Source organism: Mesoplodon bidens (assembly GCF_964165515.1).
Source record: "Mesoplodon bidens genome assembly, chromosome: 20".
Taxonomy (NCBI): domain Eukaryota; kingdom Metazoa; phylum Chordata; class Mammalia; order Artiodactyla; family Ziphiidae; genus Mesoplodon; species Mesoplodon bidens.
This window is the reverse complement of record NC_138181.1, coordinates 32,675,182-32,695,533: the sequence shown is the minus strand read 5'-3', so window position 1 is coordinate 32,695,533 and position 20,352 is coordinate 32,675,182. Positions and strand designations below refer to the sequence as shown.

General features: G+C 38.9%; 1 protein-coding gene and 1 pseudogene across 2 annotated transcripts in view; one reads left to right on the top strand and one right to left on the bottom strand.

Annotated features, from left to right (window-relative positions):
• CSMD1 (CUB and Sushi multiple domains 1) overlaps positions 1 to 20,352 on the top strand; it is a gene marked incomplete at its 3' end in the record, with an annotated part of 1,732,394 nt that overhangs the window by 909,743 nt on the left and 802,299 nt on the right. The window lies entirely within an intron of this gene.
• On the bottom strand, positions 7,682 to 8,972 carry LOC308608181 (receptor-binding cancer antigen expressed on SiSo cells-like; annotated as a pseudogene). The gene has a single exon. The product of its transcript is annotated as a receptor-binding cancer antigen expressed on SiSo cells-like (transcript).

The window sequence follows — 20,352 nt, the reverse complement described above, 5'->3', positions numbered from 1 at the left end:
CACTTGGTTGGGGGGGTGGTGACATCTACCCCAGCCTCTGAGACAGATGTTGGGACACCCTTAGACTAGCTAAGGGCTGCAAAACCACTGCATGTGCAGACAGAGTATGTCGGTGTTGTTCAAGCTAAGAAAGGGCTGCAGTTGAGTTCACTCACTAACAGCTGCTAAGGTCAAGGTCTGGCTGGCCCTGCTTTGGCTGCCAGCTGGTCTCTACCTGGGTCCTCATCTCAGAGATTCTCCCTTTACTCCTTCCACCTGGGGAAGAATCACAAGCTTCCCAGAGATGCTCATTCTAGCACAGAGAAAGCTTCTGAGAAATTCTTTCCCTGGGGGCATTCACTCCTTTCGCGGTGGCATTTCTGTTTTAAAATAGGACCTGACTAGGGGAAAGCACTTCGCTGAAAAACTTGATCTCTGGAATAGGAGCTTTAAAGGAAAATGTTTTGGAAAAATTTTTCAGGGACAGAGTTTCTTGGCATCCCTCCAGCTCTTCATTTCAGATGTGGTTTCTTCCTAGAGCTCACCCAATCCAGCAATTTGGAATTAATCTGGAATTAATCTGGAATTAAAGAGTTTTGCTATATTCCTCAGGAGCAGGGCTCTCCTTAGCTCCGTTGACCTTGCACACAGAGTTTTGTTAAGATGTTTATTCCCTAACTGCCAGAGAGGTCGTGATTCTTGGGACCTCTGCATTATACTGGGAGGGGCTGGGACATGACCAGCAGGACACACGTGCATTTCACGGGCAGCTGCTTCTCATCCTGCAGGCTCCCCCGTGCATGCTTCCACTGCCCAAACGGTGGTACTCACTTTTTTTGAGGTTGCCTTTTTCTTTACTGAAGTTCAAAATTCATCGTCATAAAAATGATCTTCTTTCCTCTTGTCATGGCTCCTGGGCTGTGAAATACGATTGCCATGGCTGTTTCGAAGCCAGTTTTAACCTTTTTCCCTCTGGATGCCAAAAGGTGACATTATAGAAACCTAGGATTTAGTTTTCCATTGCCTAGGCCGTCATCATGCTGACTATTGTGACTGCTTTGTGCAAATCAAAGTTAGAGAGGTCTCAGCTTGTTTTGCTTATTTGTGTTTCCCAGGCTGCTTCGACCCGTGATGAAGTAGGTTATGTGCCACACTCCTTGCTACTCGATCCAGAGTCTAGAAAGGTCCCTCTAAGGGAGGCTAGTCAGAACATCGTGGACTGAGGAAGCAAAATGTGTCTGGAAGCAAGGAAGTGATTGTCTTCTTTCACAGTGTTGCTTCTGTGTTTGCGAAGTCCTTCCCTAGTAAATATGTTCAATATACAGTGCACTTATGTGCCTTTAGGGAGGAGACAGAGTGTGAATTTCCCTGGGAATTTTCCTGTGAAGAAATGCTACCATTTTACTCCAAATAAAAACAGTTTACTGCAAATAAAAATCTGTATATATATGTGTGTGTGTGTGTGTATATATATATACATACAGGTTTTATGTATTTGTAAAAATGTGTATAAAACTACACATATACAGTTATATACACAGATTATATATATAATTTTGTATATAGTTAGTATATGTTCCCAATAAGTTATGTATTATAATTATATCACTGTATATGTATATATATACAGTTAAATATATACATGTTCATATATATTCCCAATAAGTTATATATAATTATCATTATATCAGTATAAGTATATATACACTTATATATATACATATTCATATATATATACTCCCAATAAGTTATATAATTATATCATTATATATGTGTGTATATATATATATATATATATATATACACACTTATATATGTAGCTATTTATATATTCCCATTCAGTTATAATTATATATGTATATATACTTATACATATTCATATATACCCAATAAGTTATATATATAATTATATCATTATATATGTATATATATACTTATATGCATATTCAGATATATTCCTATTAAGTTATGTATAGTAACTATATTATTATATATGTGTATATATACTTACTTATATATGTATTCCCCATAAGTAGGAAACTATGTATAATTCTCAGTCACTAAGTACTTCCATGAACTAAGGAGTAAGTGCCAGTAGTCAGCACACATTGTAAGTGTTCTATTTTCCCTTTTCTTCCCTTTTCTTTTACTTTGGCACTGCGTGCTTTCAGTGTACCATCTTATTTAAGCTCTACAACACTACAGTGAAGTAGGGATGGTTGCCATTCCCCATGTATAGAGGTTTCCTCTGATTAACCCCCTTTTACAAGGATTTAAAACTCAAACAAACACGAGCTTACAGACTAGGGTCTTACACACCACTGGTTACCAATACGGCCAATCGTGTTGTGTGGAAGCGAAGGCGTGAGCTGCAGTTTAGGTGAATGGATTTTAAATCCCATGCAGTCTGGGCAGCTGCAACAGGAGGCCAGGTGAGGGGCGTGGAGCCAGCTGGGAAGATCCGTTCCCCTCATCTCCCCATGTTCAGCCCGAGCTGCTCTGTGTTTACCTTTACTATTATTTTTTCAGCCTTATAGAGGTATAACTGACAAATAAAATTGTAATATATTTACAGTGTGCCACATGACTTTGATATACATATATGTCATGACAGGATTCACTATAGTGTTAATTAACACATTCCTCATCTCATGTATTTACAGGTTTTTTGTTGAGAACACTTAATTTCTACTATCTGAGCAAATTCCAATTATATAATACTGTATTACCAACTATAGCCACCATGTTATACATTAGCTCATCATTCCTTATTAATCTTCATCTTGTAGCTGAAACTTTGTCCCCTTTTACCAACCTCTCCCTAGTTCCCCCACCCCTGAAACCCCTGGCAACCACCATTCTGTTCTCTGTTTCTATGAGTTTTACTTAAGATTTCTTTTTGATTCCACATATAAATGATATCATTCAATATGCCTTTCTCTGTCTGGCTGTTTCCCTTAGCATAATGTCCTCTAGGTTCATCCATGTTGTCACAAATGGAGAGGGTTTTTTTCTTTATTTATGGCTGAATACTATTCCTGTGTGTGTGTGTGTGTATCTCACATGTGTATCCATTCACCATCAATGGACACTTAGGTTGTTGCTTCCATACCTTGCCTATTATGAATAATGCTGCAATGAATCTCAGAGTGCATGTATTTCTTCAGGGTAATGAGTTTGCTTCCTTTGGAATACGTACCCAGAAGTAGAACTGTTGGATCATATGGTAGTTGTAGCTTTAATTTCTTGAGTAAAAGCTTCATACTGTTTTCCACAGTGGCTGTGCTAGTTTTTATTCCCACCAACAGTGGACAAAGGTTCCTTTTTTCCCACATCTTTGCCAGTATTTTTCATCTTCTGTTTTTTTGTTGTTGTTGTTGTTTTGCGGTAGGCGGGCCTCTCACCGTTGTGGCCTCTCCTGTTGCGGGGCACAGGTTCCGGACGCGCAGGCTCAGCGGCCATGGCTCACGGGCCCAGCCGCTCCGCGGCATGTGGGATTTTCCCAGACCGGGGCACGAACCCGTGTCCCCCGCATCGGCAGGCGGACCCCCAACCACTGCGCCACCAGGGAAGCCCAAAGAATCTGTGGCTAGACTTTTTAAATGGCATTTTTCATCGTGTCAAAGATGAATATCTGGGAAAATTTTTTGGTGTTTGGGGAAATATTCTGAAACTGTAATGCTGAGGAGACTAAATAACTTGGGAACATTTTTCTCCAGTGATTTACCTGGAGAAGTATTTTGATTTAATTGAGAGGATGAGTATTACGCTGAGAAGCAGAGAGAATGATGTTATATTAACAAAGATGGGGAATTTTCTCCTGTGGGCGAGAAGAGACATAGTGTGCAATCCACGCATTCATGCAGTTTTTGTAGCTTTTAGATTTATGTTCAGTTTTGCTTGAATTCTGAATTCTCATGTGTGAAGTGAGAATTACAGTACAATTTACATTTTTCAAAATAATTTAATACATTTTGGAAAGGATCTGAATTGTCCAAACCGCCCTAAAGGGTGGTGTGTGTTACCCCTTTATCACCTGTGAGGGTCTGAGGCAGGAGAGAGGAGTTGAAGATGCTTCAGACAGACATTTGGTATAAATGGCTCTCGTTTTATTACAGTGTTGTTATTACAAAGTAACCCTAATCCTATATGAATAATCAGTGCTCGTTGGATAAACATGCACAGAGCCCTCCCCCCGTCACCATGCATGTTCTACAGTCACTAAAAACAGAATTGTTGTCAAGAACTGGAAGCAGAAATATTCAACTGGATGTTTGCTGACATCAGCATCTATGGCTTAAAATCTATTGATGTGATACTTAACCCCTCATGTAGTATCTGTCTACATTGGTTAATTCTACACTATGTGTGATAATTAGTTTTATATGTTAACTTAGCCAGATAAGTTTATATATGTTAACTGTGGCACTCAGGTATTTCATCAATCACTTATCTAGATATTGCTGTGAAGGTATTTTGTAAGCTTGATTAAAACCTACAGTCAGTTGACTTTAAGTAAAGGCAATGGCCCTGGATAATGTGGGTGGGCCTTCTCCCATCAGCTGAAGGTCTCCATTCCAAAGACTGAGGTTTCCTAAAGATGGAGGAATTCTTTTTTTTCTTTTAACTTTCTATTTTATATTGGAGTACAGCCAATTAACAATGTTTTGATAGTTTCAGGTGCACAGCAAAGCGACTCAGCCGTACATATACACGTATCCATTCTCCCCCAAAGTCCCCTCCCATCCAGGCTGCCACATAACATTGAGCAGAGTTCCCTGTGCTATACAGTAGGTCCTTGTTGGTTATCCATTTTCCATGGCTGAAATATGCCTGCCCTGCATATTTCAACCATGTCAGCACCACAATTGTGTGAGCCACCCTTTTAAATCTCTTTATGAATGAAAAACAGTAACAGTTAAATGATTTCTCTATGAGCTTTTATCATAGCCTCTTGATTTCTTAATTAAATACTTCAATATATTAATATTTAAATTAATATTTAAGAAAATATTTACCATCAATTTTTTGCTTTGTCAATAATAAAATCCTTCAAGTCTACAAATAATTTTCTAAATGGTATGGCTTAATCTTCATCTTTAAATTTTCTTGGTCGTTTAAAGGAATGAAAGTCTCTAAAGACAATTAAAAACTGCCCCAGATGTTGAAAATTTATTCCTTACTATATACAGTGAATGCCTAACCTTGTGCTTGGGGCATTTTAGACACACAGTAGTTTTAGGCTGTAGAATGATTGGGGAAAGTATACATTATATTTTGAAACTCTAATACATTTTAAGGATTTGGAGAATATCATTTGCAAAATCCCTTATTAGATGACACTTAGTATATTGATGTTCCCTGATTCTGAGGAGAGAAAAAAATATTTGTTTTGGTTATTACATTCCATGACTGAAATGAAAATTCATAAATAAAGGCAACATGTGATAGGTACACTGTAAAAAAAAAAAAAGGTGTAAGTCATAGGAAGATGGTTCTGCCATTACCATTTTGAGCAACCTGTATATTTCCCACTCAGCCCAGCCCATCTGCTTAATGGGATGATCACCATGAGATAGACGTGTTTACTGAGGTGCCCAGAAGGCCCCTTGCAAGGGATTAAATATCTTTAAAAACCCATTATCATTAACAGAGCCTATTTTATTTCACAGTTGTGCCAGTGCCATATGATCAAATGCTACTACTGGGCTTCACGACACACCCAGACATCTGACAAATGATGACAGGAAGAAAGGCAGAGTGGACACTGTATAAATCATAACACAGGAAGTCTGTCTTAGCATCACTTGGTCTGTAAAGAAACCAGAAAATATTACCAGGTTCCTGCACTTCTTCCCATGACAAAACCGAACATGTCCCCAAATGTGAATGTGTTTCAATTGTAGATTCAAAACGTTCTCCCTTCAGGTATATAGCATAAGGGAACTTACCTGCTGAACTAGCACTGTGGTCTAATAGGTAAAGACATGCCACCCCCCAATAAATTAAATAAGTGGTAAATAATATTCAGTAATCAGGGGCATCAGGTAAAATTATTTTCAAATTAAGAGACACAAAAACTATTGGAAATGTCCTTTTCAGCAGTTTTTAAAAAGATTCACTGTGATTTCTAGCATTCACATTAAAGTTTTGAATTTTGAAGGGGCAATAGGTCATAACGAGTAGACGTATATGACAAAAGATTATCAAGGGCTGAGTTTGAGAAGCACAAGGTGAGCTAAGGAGGTAGGGATTGGGATACATGGATGAAACAACCCCAAATTGAAGAAGGCAGGAGACACATTGGAGAATGATGGGTCACAGGGAGTTTATGGGTCCTACACCAAGATCACAGCTCTAGCAATACTGTTGAATGACTGATAGGGTATTGGAATTGTTAAGTTCAGTGGATATCTGTTGCCTTTGTGATTATTATCTAATTACCCTTTACCTGTTATAAAATTCCCTTTGCTGATCCTCCTGGTGTGAATCACAGATAACATCATAACCATGTTTTCTCCTTGCAGTGGGGCATAAGAGTGCTTTGTGAAACCCACTAAATCCACCATACAGAACCTTTGCTCATGTAAAAGCCTCATTTCTGACCCTCATGTATGTCCTGATCCATTTCCTCCATCTTTTTCTTTCTCTGTTCTAATTCTTGTTTTACAATGTTTTGTAAGCCCCCTTTAAATTATTCCAAAGCCAGGGGTGCCAATGGGTAAAGCATGAGTAGGTAAAAATATAAATTGATAGGTAAGTAAATGAATAATAAATCTACAACCAGAGAACACATTTCTACAAATGTTAATGATAAATAGGAACAATTTTAATGATAATTCAATTCAGAAACAAAATAGATAGGTCAAAAATCTAAATCTCCTTCCCAGGTTTTTGCTTCTTTTTCTGCCTCCTTTCTGGTTTTCTGGAAGTTGAAACAACTAAAAAGTTAATGCTCAAGAAGCAAGCTTAAAAAATAGACAAGAGTTTTCAAAAGCAAAAACGCTTTTGGTACCTCCTCATCAGTAACCAACACTGTAATATAAAATCTCTTAATATAAAAACAAGTGTCATCTCTCTGAAAGTCTGCATGTGCATTGCCAAGTTGGGTTGTTTCTTTCCTCCCATATAATGATTGTAGTTGCTTGTCCAAGGGACAGAATGCTCATTAATTTGCTTGCAGAGTTATTGCCATGTTGCCCTTTCCCTTCCAGAAACACAGTAACTAAACATTTAGATACTGTGTCAAGTCTTGTATACAGACACAAACTCTGCTTCATTTTCTGACACCACTTGTGTTGCAATATTGATGTGATACTTTCAATCTCTGGAGGATGGCATCCTATCAGAAACAGTTTTGTCTTCCACGGTTTTCATCTCAAGTGTTTAAGGAAGCAAAAAGAAAGAAAAGCAAACAAAACTATTTCGAGATTTTACACTGTACAGAGTGATACTTTGCTCCCTTAAGAAGTATTCCTCTGGCCAAATGGAAGAAGTTATTATCATCTGGCAACGGCCCTGAGTCAGCCCGTGTGCCTGCCAGGGCTGTATAATCCACCACTCCCCCATCCGCTCTCCTGTGCTTCATAATCCTCATAGTGCTGTTCTTCTCGGGGTGGAAAATACATATTCAGATTCAACACATATCCTTCACTGGGTCTCTCAGGTGTATACCCGGCAATTCAGATTCATGAGCATTTGAATAAAAGAAAAAAAAAATCTTTCTGAAATGCTTGCCGAGAGTCTTGAAAGGCAAGTTGGTTTGTTGTCTGGAACCCCAGAACCCCTACTGTCTACGTGTTTCGATTTCCAACCCTGAAATTGTGATATGCCTTTTTTTTTAATATTTAAAATTATTTATCATTATGCACATTGAAGGAAAGCATTATAGACAGCAGAGTTCTTTCCCACCATAAAATTTACACCCATTTAATTAGCTAGAAACACTAGCTTGAAGAGGTACTGATATATTCCATTTGTAATAATTTCTCTACAGCAAACAATTGTCTTACAGTTGAAACATGTTGAAGAAAACATTGTCTCACAAGTCTTTTTTGTTCTTTGAGTCTCAATCGCCAAGAGTTCAAGGGACTTTGAGAGAATCCTGGTGTCCTGTATGGCCTGATGAATGCATCAAAATCAAGCAGTATATTTGTATTCTGAAAATACTCTTAGCTCCGTACAAATGTTGCTTGGGTTGTGGAGCTCATATTTCTCCCACTGGCACTATGCATCTGAAGGACATTTTGTTATGAAAGTTTCACACCAGTTTTGTTTTGTTCCTTCTTCATTAGCCACTGTGCTTCCTTTTCCATGTTCTTCCTTTGTTGTTCTGCTGCTCTCTTTTCTCTGCTATCTTCTGCTGCCTCAGAACTTCTTCGGCTTGCCAGGCCACATCTTCTTCTTCTTCCCATGCATTGGTATTTTCCTGCCAGGTATCCAAGTCACCTAATTCAGGAGATTGATGAATAAAAGGCATATCTTGTGTAGCTGCTCATCTACTAGAGAAACCTGTGCTACCGTCTGGGATGCCAAAAGTTAATGGTTCTCTCTTCTTAATAATGATTTTCTGGGTTTTCCTTATAGTTGGTGTCATGTCCTTAAAATAGTCAGGTTCCCGTTGCTCTAAAGCATTTTGCTGTGTTGCCACATTCCCATTCCCTCCTTCAATCTTTACACTTGTGGGTGCATCTTCATCCCAGGAAGTCCACTCTTCAACATCTGTCTGCTTAGGAACTGATGAATAATCAACTGTAGTTGGCAAAGTTATTTGGTCTCCACTTAATTTCCATCCTCTGCCAGATCTGCATATTAATCTCTTTAGGCATGAGAATACTGTTGCTAGGCAGGTACAAACTTTAAATAACCGAAACTGTGTGATAGCCATGGTGGGAGTCAAAACCCTCAGCGCTTTTGGACAAATGACATCTCTAGGAAGTCAACAGGAATGACAGCTTGGCTGTGTCAAGTGAAAAAGAGTCACCCGCCCCTCCCCCTCCCCGCCCGCCCGGTGGAGGCTCCGAGCTGCCGCGGGCCGCGTGCGCACACAGGGCGCGCACACGCTCGCTGCCGGTCCCTTCCTCGAGCTTGCGCTCCGCCGGTTCAGTCCCAGCCCCGCTCATTCAAAGCTGGGCGCGCGCTCTGACTCAGCCACTGCTGCCGCCGTGCAGCTGCCATAGTCGCGCCCTCGTCGGGAACTCTCCCCCAGTCCCACCTCCTGCCTCTCCTTAGCCCCGTGATATATCTTTGTGTGTCTGTCACCAGCCTCGGTGCCTGGTATGTGTAGACACTCATAAATACATATGCAATGAAAGGAGTGACAAAAACGATGTGTCTCGGGGGAAAAAGGTATGTTTGTCCCCACTGTGAATGTGAGACACACATCCAGTCTTTGTTTGGCCCCATTTTTCTATCTCCTCCCTGTGGAAGAGGTTCTAGCTCCTCAGTGTGTTACTGAGTCCAAGCTCGTACTGCCTGCCAAATGACAGGCCAGTAAATCCAGAGACACGGTGTTGGGGCAAGAAACAGTGACTTTATTCAGAAAGCAAGTGGACCAAGAAGACGGCGGGCAGGTGGACTAGTGTCCCAAAGAACTATCTGACCAGGGTGAGACTTCAGGCTTCTTCTATACTAGAAAGGTAGATGGCGTGGCTGGTTGCTGCAGACTCCCTGGTGCTGGCCGGACCCTGGAGGGGGTGTGATAATCCTATGTTCCTGCTGCTGTCTGTGTAGGTCTGGTCAAAATGTTCCTGTAAACCTGTAACAAGACACATGTTATTTTCTGTTCTGCAACTTTTTAGCTCTATATGAATGGCAGTTGCCTTTAATGAATGATCTTGCCTTTAAAGATCAAGCCTGGAAGGCAGAGCCTTGAGAAAGGGCTATTATGTATATTTCAGGCTATAGGTAACATTCCTTTACAAAGTGCAGAGCCAGCATGACTAAGCACAGGAGACGGAGCACAGAGGTCAGAGCTAAAGGAATAGATCCAACGTGGAGTCGGGTCTGTTCTTCTCTGTCACATAGAGAGCAGGGATGTAACAGGTTGGTGGTGGAGGGGCACAGACAGGGGACAAAGGAGTGGTGGGAAGTTTGGAATAAGGAATATGAGGACAGAGTTCCCAAAGGCACACGGGGGTTCCCCACCAGTGACTTCGTCCCCATTGTAATCTCTTCCACCCAAGATGGGCCCACTATTCTCCTTTCCACCCATGCACGTGTTGCTCGCCTTGGCTTTCATTCCTATCCCAGACCCCCGAAAACAGAAGCAGTCTCCTGGTTTCCCCTTCATAGAGAAAAGGCGCAGCTCTTTTTAGATATTAGAGGGATTTTTAGTGCTACTAGCAATGCGGAAATAATATTTCGAGGAGCACCGATTCCTGTGAAACCACCAACATTCTCCCTTCCTTCCAAAAAGGCTGGAGTGACCTCCAAGCCTATTCTTTTAGGGGCTTCCCTGGTGGCGCAGTGGTTGAGAGTCCACCTGCCGATGCAGGGGACACAGGTTTGTGCCCCAGTCCGGGAAGATCCCACGTGCCACGGAGCAGCTGGGCCCGTGAGCCATGGCCGCTGAACCTGCACGTCCGGAGCCTGTGCTCCGCAATGGGAGAGGCCGCAACAGTGAGAGGCCCATGTACCACAAGCCTATTCTTTTAAAGGTTAAAATCTTAAGCTTGGAGTTGCATTGAACTAATTTCAAATATAGGTTGTGCCACATTGCACTGTAACTCCAAGTAGCGTCATTCTCAGTGGTCCTACCTGAAAATGAAAATATTAATAACCTCGTAGTTTTGTCATTGGAATTTAAATATTTATGCAAAGTACATGACACAGTGTTCAATACATATTACGTACTCAAATGAAAAGTAGCCATCATTTTTAGTAAGTTTCAACATATCTTCTTTTCATATACTCTCTTTAGGCATGTGTGAAAAGTTTGTGAGGATGATGAAAGTCAGGCCATCAGAAGGGTAAATCAGGGCTTCCCTGGTGGCGCAGTGGTCGAGAGTCCGCCTGCCGATGCAGGGGACATGGGTTCGTGCCCCGGTCCGGGAAGATCCCACATGCCGCAGAGGGGCTGGGCCCGTGAGCCATGGCCGCTGAGCCTGCACGTCCGGAGCCTGTGCTCCACAACGGGAGCGGACACAACAGTGAGAGGCCTGCATACCGCAAAAAAAAAAAAAAAAAAAAAAGGATAAATCAGTGCTACGTGGTAGTTAAAAATACAGGCCCTCGAGGTAGACTTCTGAGGATCAGAGTCTACCTCCATCACTTCCAGCTGGGACGAAAACAAGTGACCAGCCTCTCTGAGACTGTTTCTGCATCTTTAAATGGGGACAATAATAGCTTGACTTCACGGTTTTGTATGTTTAGAACTGAATGAATTAGTATATATAAACTGCTTAGAACGGTGCCTGGGACACTGTGTGCTACATACACTTAACTATAGCTGATACCCACAAGTTTGTGCAAAGTTCAGTCCAGGACTTGTGTGATGAGAACTTTTAAGATTTAATCTCTTAGCAACTTTCACATATGCAAAACAATATTATTAACTGCAGTCACCATGTTGCACCTTACATTCCTTTTTAATAACTGGAAGTTTGTACCTTCTGATCCCCTTCACGCATTTCACCTACCCCTCCCCCCCAACCCTCTGCCCCTGGAAACCAGCAATCTGTCCTCTGTATCTGTGAGCTTTGTTTTTTGTTTGGTTGGTTTTGTTTTTTTCTATTTTAGATTCCATGTATAAGTGAGATCATGTGGTATTTGTCTTTCTCTGTTGACTTATCTCACTTAGCATGACGCCCTCGAGGTCCATCCATGTTGTTGCAAGTGACAAAATTTTATATTTTTTATGGATGAATAATATTCCTCTGTGTGTGTGTGTGTGTGTGTGTGTGTATCACATCTTTTTTTTTTTTTTTTTTTTTTTGCGGTACGCGGGCCTCTCACTGCTGTGGCCTCTCCCCATTGCGGAGCACAGGCTCCGGACGCGCAGGCTCAACGGCCATGGCTCACGGGCCCAGCCGCTCCGCGGCATGTGGGATCCTCCCGGACCGGGGCACGAACCCGTGTCCCATGCATCGGCAGGCGGACTCCCAACCACTGCGCCACCAGGGAAGCCCTACACATCTTTTTTTATCCATTCAACCAGTGATGGACACTTAGGTTGTTCCCATATCTTGGCTATTGTAAATAAAGTTGCAGTGAACTTTGGGGTGGCTCTATCCTTTCACGTTAGTGTTTTCATTTTCTTTGGATACCCAGAGGTGGGGCTGCTGGGTGACATGCTACTTCTATTTGTGCTTTTCTGGGGCAAAATCTCTATGTTGCACAAATTTACACTCCCCACAGCAGTGCACAGGGGTTCCCTCTTCTCCACATCCTTGCCAATACTTGTTTCTTGTTTGTTTTTTCTTTCCATAAAACCCATTCCGATAGATTTGAAGTGATCTCTCATTGTGGTTTTGGTTTGCATTTCCCTGATTAGTGATGTTGAAGATCTTTTCATGGCTCTATTGGCCATCTGTGTGTCTTTTCTGGAAAAATGTCTGTTCAGATTCTCTGCTCATTTTTCAGTTAGATTCTTTTCTTGGTAATGAGTTGTAGGAGTTCTTTATGTATTTTGGATATTAGCCCCTTATCAGATAAATGATTTGCAACTCTTTTCCCCCATTCTGTAGATTGCCTTTCACCTTCTTGATGGTTTACCTTGCTGTGAAGTTTTTTTAGCTTCATGTAGTCCCACTTGTCTATTTTTGCTTTTGTTAACTTTGCTTTTGGTGTCCAATCCAAAATATCATCACCAAGACCAATGTCAAGGAGCTTACCACCTATGTTTTCTTCTAAGAGTTTTATGGTGTCAGGTCTTACGTTCAAGCCTTTAATCTATTCTGAGTTAACTTTTGTTCATGACGTGACATACTGGTCTGGTTTTCCCAACAGTGTTTATTGAAGATACTGTGCTTTTCCCATTGTGTATTTTGGGCTCCTTGGTTGTAAATTAATTGACTGTATATACATGGGTTTATTTCTGGGCTCTCTATTCTGGTCCATTGATCTATGTGTCTGTTTTTATGTCAATATCATACTGTTTTGATTACTATAGCTTTGTAATATACTTTGAAATCAAGGCATGTGATCCTTCCAACTTTGTTCTTTCTCAAGATTACTTTGGCTATTTGAGATCTCTTGTGGTTCCATACAGATGTTAGGATTATTCTATTTCTGTGAAAAATGCCATTGGAATTTTGATAGGGATTGCTTTGAATTTGTAGATTGCTTTGGGTAGTATGGACATTTAAACAATATTAAAACCTTCTCAAGTCAATCAACCAGGGACACTATTTCTAAGTGTCATTAATTAGCTGGGTGTCCATTTATTAATATTTTCTGATTAATTTAACAACTTGATTGAGATGCAATTTATATACAAAAACTTCACATATGTAATATATTAAATTCGGTGGGTTTGAACATATTTTGTACTATTTTTTCTTAGTCTTTGGTAGTCCTTAAAGAGTTTTGATGTCCCTACTCAGGCACGCCCACCATCACATTTTCTCTCCCTGTGTATCACTGTACTGATATCATCAGGAAGAGTGTACAGTATTTATTGATATTTCTATGGAACAGAATAGAGTAATAGAAGTGGCATAATTGTCATGTGTAATGTCAAAACACTTTGTTCAAGCCCCAAAACCTCTATCGATTTGGTTGATGTTGGCTGACAGGCTGTTAACGTAAGTAGAGAAAATAACATGTAGGACAAGAGTCAAGTTTATTTCCTTTTTTATTTTTGTATTATGTGTCTCAAATGGAACCTAAGCGACAACTTAAGAAAGTCTGTGAACTCGTGAGATGGGGAATCTATAGCTTTTATTTCAGCGGATTAAGGTAGAGGATGCTTTAACAAGCTCAAGGTTCTAGTGTGAAGGCTTCATTCAGTCTGATTGGTTCAGTTCAGTGAAGTCTCCCTCATTGTGCCTTCCATGGAATACTTAATGAATTTCAAATATTAAGCAATCTCCATCACTCTGGAAAAGGCTTTATTTAAATACTTCTTATACAATGCTTAACAATAGGAGAGAGTCTTAAAATTCACATCTCCCGGTTGGCAACATTGAGATGTGTGGTGGTGAAATGTTCCTCCTGCCTGGCTCGACATGAGGTTTGAAAGCAAAGAACAAAATCTCGTGTTAATGTGTGTTCAGTGCATTTTGGGGTTTTGGTTTTTTTCATTCATCTGAAACTAAATAGCCTCAGAATGAGAGTTGTATTTTTCACACAAAAAATAAAACTATGAATGTTTGCCCTTCCCAGGCACACTTTGTGGTGAGTTGCTTATATTATCAAATCCTACACAATTCTACAAGCCAGGCAAACGATTCTATGGATTTTTGCACACACAAAAAAAAAAAGAGAGAGAGAAATGGAGAGAAACTTGCTCAGAGTCACAGGGTATGAACCCAGGATCTGGTCTTATCACCGTGTTCCAAATCGGCAAATGTCACTCTGTCCTCTCAAAAGGCGTAACTCTCCACAAGTAGGTTCATTTATGCAAGATGCATACTCTCCGGAGAGCTGCTGTACAACACTTTACCTACACTTAATAGCAGTGTCCTGCACACTTAAAAATTGTTAAAAGGATAAATCTCGTGTTAAGTGTTCTTACCACACAAATGCAAAATGTGTGATTCTAACTCATCATTTTGGCTTCATATCAGATACAGTTTTTTCAACCATTCTGTGTAAGGGAATTCCCTTTGTTTCCATTTTTTGTCATTTTAACTAATATTGTAATAAGTGTACATTCCCCATGGGAGAGAGAACCCCACTACCGGGATTGCCTCACCTCACCATGTGGGTTTGTTTCACTTTAATTAGTTACTGTCAGATTGTTTCACAAATTTTTTTCCCAATCTACTAAATTTATATTGTATATGTTTATATATATATGTGTGTGTATATATATATTACACAGAGAGATCTTTAATTTGCATTATCCCATTTTTTGTGTGTTTGCATGTGCTCCCCCATAAATATTATTTATTTACATTTTTGGCTCACTTGCCTATTAGGATGTGTTTCTTGTTCCTGGTTGTAAGTGTTCTTTTTGTTTTAATTTATATTAATTCTCTGTAATCTTGCTTCACTGTGGACACACTGAATTGTTCTCAGTATTTATACTGCTTGCATCCATCTGTGTTAATTGATATTGTTAGTGGTATCTTTGAGGGCTTCTTGTGGCAGCTAGAGGCTCATTAAGGTGTTCCCACCAGGTGGTCACAGGTAAGGGGATACTAACAGTTCCCCACTCTTCCCAAGAGCTCACAAAGCTTCCAGGAGGAGAGGTTCAGATGATGCATGCTAACAGTAGGAAAGTGGCGGGGATCCACCCAGTTCACTGAGGGACCACCCAGGGCATATGATGCTGAGGTTGGCAGTGAGAAGGGAGGAACAGGTGCCTTGGCCTGTTCATCATTTGACCTATGCCATCATTTATGTATCTGAAGGATACCTGAGCTGTTTCTACCCTTTGGCTTATTGTGAATAATGCTGCTGTGAACATTCATGGACACACGTCTGTGTGGACACATTTTCACTCCAGTTAACTAAATACCTAGGAGTGGAATTGCTGGGTCATATGGCAATTCCATGTTGCACTGTTGGATGAACTACCAGATTGCTTCAGGGTGATTGCCTTCTTAACAATATTGCCTTCCAGTTGATAAATGTGGGTTGCCTATTCATTTAATTAAGTCATCATTCTTTCAGCAGTGCTTCCTGGCTTTCAGTATCCAGGCCTTATATCTCTTTGGTTACATTTATTTGTAGATATTGATTCCTTTGGATGCTATTGTAAATGTAATTGGTTTGTAACCTTCCTTTTTTGGATTGCTTATCACTGGTGTCCAGAAAACAAAATGATTTTGTATGTTGAACTTGCATCCTACATCTTTGCTGAATTTGTGTATTCGATCTAGTAGTTTGTGTGTGTGTGTGTATTCTTTGGGACTTTCTATATAGAATAATTTCATCTGAAAATAGAATTTACTACTTTATTTATAATTTGGATGCCTTTTATTATTTTTTCTTGCTTAATTACTCTGGATAGGACCTCCAGTACAATATCAAATAGCAGTGGTAAAAGTAAGCATCAGAACTGTCTTGTTTCTGATTTTAGGGAGAAAGGTTTCAATTTTTCACTATTAAGTTTCATGTTAGCTGTGGGTTTTTCATAAGGGCCCTTTACCATATTAAGCATATTCCCTTTTATTCCTAGTTTTCTGGGTGCTTTTATAATGAAATGATGTTGAATTTTGTTAAATGCCTTTTCTCTTTTGAGATGAACATGTAATTTTGGTTTTGTTTTTTCCTTCGTTAATGTGGTGTGTTACATCCATTGGCTTTCTTATCATGAATAACCCATGTCTTCCTAGGATAAACTTCACTTGATTCTGGTGTAGAATCCTTTTAATGTGCTGTTGGGTTCAGTTTGTGGTATATTTTCCTGCATTAACAAAATGCTGACCCCACAGAAGATGTTAGAAAGTATTCCCTCTACTATTTTTTGGAAGATTTTCGAGCATGATTGGTGTTAAACTCTCCTTAAAATGTTTGTAGTATTCACCCATGTCATCATCTGGTCCTGGACTTTTCTTTGTTGCCATGTTTGTTTTTACTGATTCCATCTGTTTTATAGGACTGTTAAATTTTTCTGTTTCTTCTTTAGTCAGTTTTGGTGATTTCTAGTATGTTTCTAGGGATTTGTCTATTTCTTCTAGATTATTTAATATGTTCACCTACAAGTTTTCATAGTGAATTCTTATAATCCTTTAATTTCTGTAAGGTTGATAATATACACACTTTTCTGATGTTTATTATTTGTGTCTTTTTTCCTAAGTCTAGCTAAAGGCTTGTTAATTTGTTGATCCTTTCAAAGAATTAACTCATGATTTTGTTGGTTCTTTATATTGTTTTTCTGTATTCTATTACGTTTATCTCTGACCTGATCATTAGTTTTCTCTTCCCTTTCTAGTTCCATTAGGTGTACACTTAGGTATTTATTTGAACGGAGTAATTTATGGTTTTAACTTTCCTTCTGAGCACTGCTTGTGCTGCACCCCATAAGTTTTGGGAGATTGTATTTTTTATTTTATTTGTGCCAAAATATTTTCTAATTTCCTAACAATTTCTTTGTCCCATTGGTTATTTAAGAGTAGGTAGCTTAGCTTCCAGTTTTCCTTCTGCTAATTGATTTGTTAACTTTATTACATTAGGAGATACTTTTCATGATTTCATTCTTTTAAAGTTTGTTGATAATTGTTTCAAGGTCTAACATATGGAAATGCTCAATGTTCCATGTGCACTTAAGAATGTCTGTTCTGCTGTTTTTGGGTAGTGTGTCCTTTAGGGCTAGTCAGATTACAATGTTGTTTAAGTTCTCTATTTCCTGAGTGATTATCCATCTAGCTGTTTTGTCTGTTTTGTCTATTATTGAAAGAGTATTGAAGTAGAACTATTTTTGTAGAACTATTTCTCTTTTAAGTTCTGTCAAAGTTCGCTTTATATATTTTGGTGTTCTGTTTTTGGGTAGTATAAGTTTGGAATTGGTTTATTTTATGATGAATTGACCCTTTTATCAATAAATAATGCCCTTGTTTCTTACAACAATTTTTACCTTAATAATCTCTCTTGTCTGTTATTAGTGTAGTCACTGCAACTCTTCTATTTGCATGGAGTATATTTTTTTCCATACATTTACTGTCATTCTATTGCTGTCTTTAGGTCTGAAGTGAATCTCTTGAAAACAGCATGTCATTAGATAAATTTTTCCCATTCTTCCATTCTCTTTCACTTGGTGAATTATGTCCACTTACATGGAAAGTGTTACTAATATTGCAGGAGCCATTCGGCTCTTTGTTTTCTATCTATCTATCTACTTTGTGTCCCTCGATTCCTCCACTAATGCTTTATTTTCCTGTGAGATATTCTTCTAGTGCACCATTTTGGTTCCCTCCTAATTTCCTTGCCTGTATATATTTTGCGTTCCTTTCTTAATGGTTACTGTGGTAATTGCATTAAAATTCTAAATTATGCCAATCTTGTTTAATACCAAATTAGCTTCAATAAAATATATTAACTCTGCACTTTTACAGCTTTGTCCCCCTCCTTTACGTGGTTATGATTACAAATTGAATCTTAATATGTTTTTGTGCCATTAACACTGATTTATAATTCATGTTTTATGCATTTACATTTTTAAATCATATGGAAAACAAAAAGAGGAGTTTCAAAATAAACCTACAATAAATCTAGCTTTTTAATTTACCTATGTAGGTACCTTTACCAGAGATCTTCACTTTTTCATGTTGCTTTATGTTAATGTCAGGAGTCTTTCTGTTTCAAAGTGTAGGACTTTCTTTAGCATTTCTCTTTAGGGATGTTCTACTAGTAATGAAATTCCCCAGCTTTCTTTTATCTGGGAATGTCTCAATTTCTCCTTCATTTTGGAAGGTCAGTTTTACCAGATATAGAATTCATTTTTGGTAGTTTTTTTTTTTTTCTCTTCTTTTTGCACTTTATCATCCCACTGCCTTCTGGGTTCCATGATTTCTGTTAATGTTATTGAAGATTCCTTGTTTGAGACAAGCTGATCCTCTGTCTTTGTCTTTTTACACCATGAATACAGTGGGTCTTAGTGCACATCCCTTTGAATTTACCCTCCTTGGAATTCACTGAGCTTCTTGGATGTATATGTTTTTCACCACATTTGGGAAGTTTTGTCCATTAGTTCATTTTTTCTGCTCCTTTCATGCTCTCCTTATTCTGTGGCTTCCATAATGCAGATGTTGATACCCTTGATGGTGCCCCCTGTGTCCCTTAGGCTCTGCTCATTTTCCTTTGTTCCTTATTTTGTTTTCGGCTACTCAGAGTTGATAGTTTCAATTGCCCTATAATCAAGTTTGCTGACTTATGTTTTCTTCTGCCTGCTCAAATCTGTTGCTGGACTCTTCCAGAGTTTTTCATGTCAGCTATTACATTTTTCAGGTCCAGATTTTCTACTGGTTTCTTCTTATATTTTTTATCGATATTCCCTACTTATTCATGCATCATTCTCTTAATTGCCTTTTCTTTAAATTTTGTGTTTTTTTTCATTGAATATATTTAACACTGTGTAGATTTAAGGTATACAACATGTTACTTTGATACATTTATATATTCTATTATGATTGCCATGACAGTGACATTTATCACATTGCATTATCATAATACAATATTGTTGTCTTTAATGCATAGTATAATGAATAGATCTCTACAGCTTAAGTCTGTATGCTTAAACAACTTCAGTCTTATCCCCACACTCCCTCCATTCCCTGGTAACCATCATTTGACCCTCTGTTTTTTTATGTTTGACATTTTTAAATACCATATATGTGATATCATAAAGTAATTGTGGTTCTCTGACATCTCACTTAAGCATAATGTGCTCAAGGTTCATCCATGTTGTTGCAAAAGGCAAGATATCCTCCTTGTGTCTGAAAAATAGTCCATTGTGTATATATACCACATATTTTTGTATCCATTCATTTGTTTTGGGGCATTTAGGTTGTTTACCTATCTTAGCAGTTGTGAAGAATGCTGCAGTGAACATGGGAGGGCAGATATCTCTTTGAAAACCTGTTTTTATTTCCTTTGGGTACATACGTCAGAAGTGGAATTTCTGGATTGTATGGTAGGTCTGTTTTTAATTTTTTGAAGAACCTCTATATTGTTTTCCAAAGCGAAAGAACCCTTATACCCTGTTGGTGGGAATATAAACTGGTCCAGCCTTTTCACCACATCCTCACCAGCACCTGTTGTTTCACCCTCTTGAGGATAGACATTCTAACAGGTGTGAGGTGATGATATTTCATGATTCTGATTTGCATTTTCTGATACTTTGTGATGTTGGGCATCTTTTCATATGCCAAAGTTGGCCACTTTGATGTCCTCTGAAAAAAAATGTGTATTTAGTTCTGCCTACTTTTTAATCAAATTATTTTTTTAAGTTGTAGGAGTTCAAAATATATTTTGGATATTAACCCTTATATGTGGGGGTTAGTAATAATACACGGTTTGCAAAAAATTTCTTCCCTTCTGTAGGCTGTCTTTTCATTTTTTTAAAACTGTTTTGCTGTGCAGCAGCTTTTGAGTTTGATGTAGTCCAATTTGTGTTTTTGGTGTCATGTCCAAAAACTCCTTGCCAAGACCAATGTCAAGGAACCTCTTTTCCATGACTTCTTCTAGACGTTTTATCATATCATTTTATGTTTAAGTCTCTGAGGTAATTTTTTGTGAGTAGCATGATATAGAGGTCCAACTTCA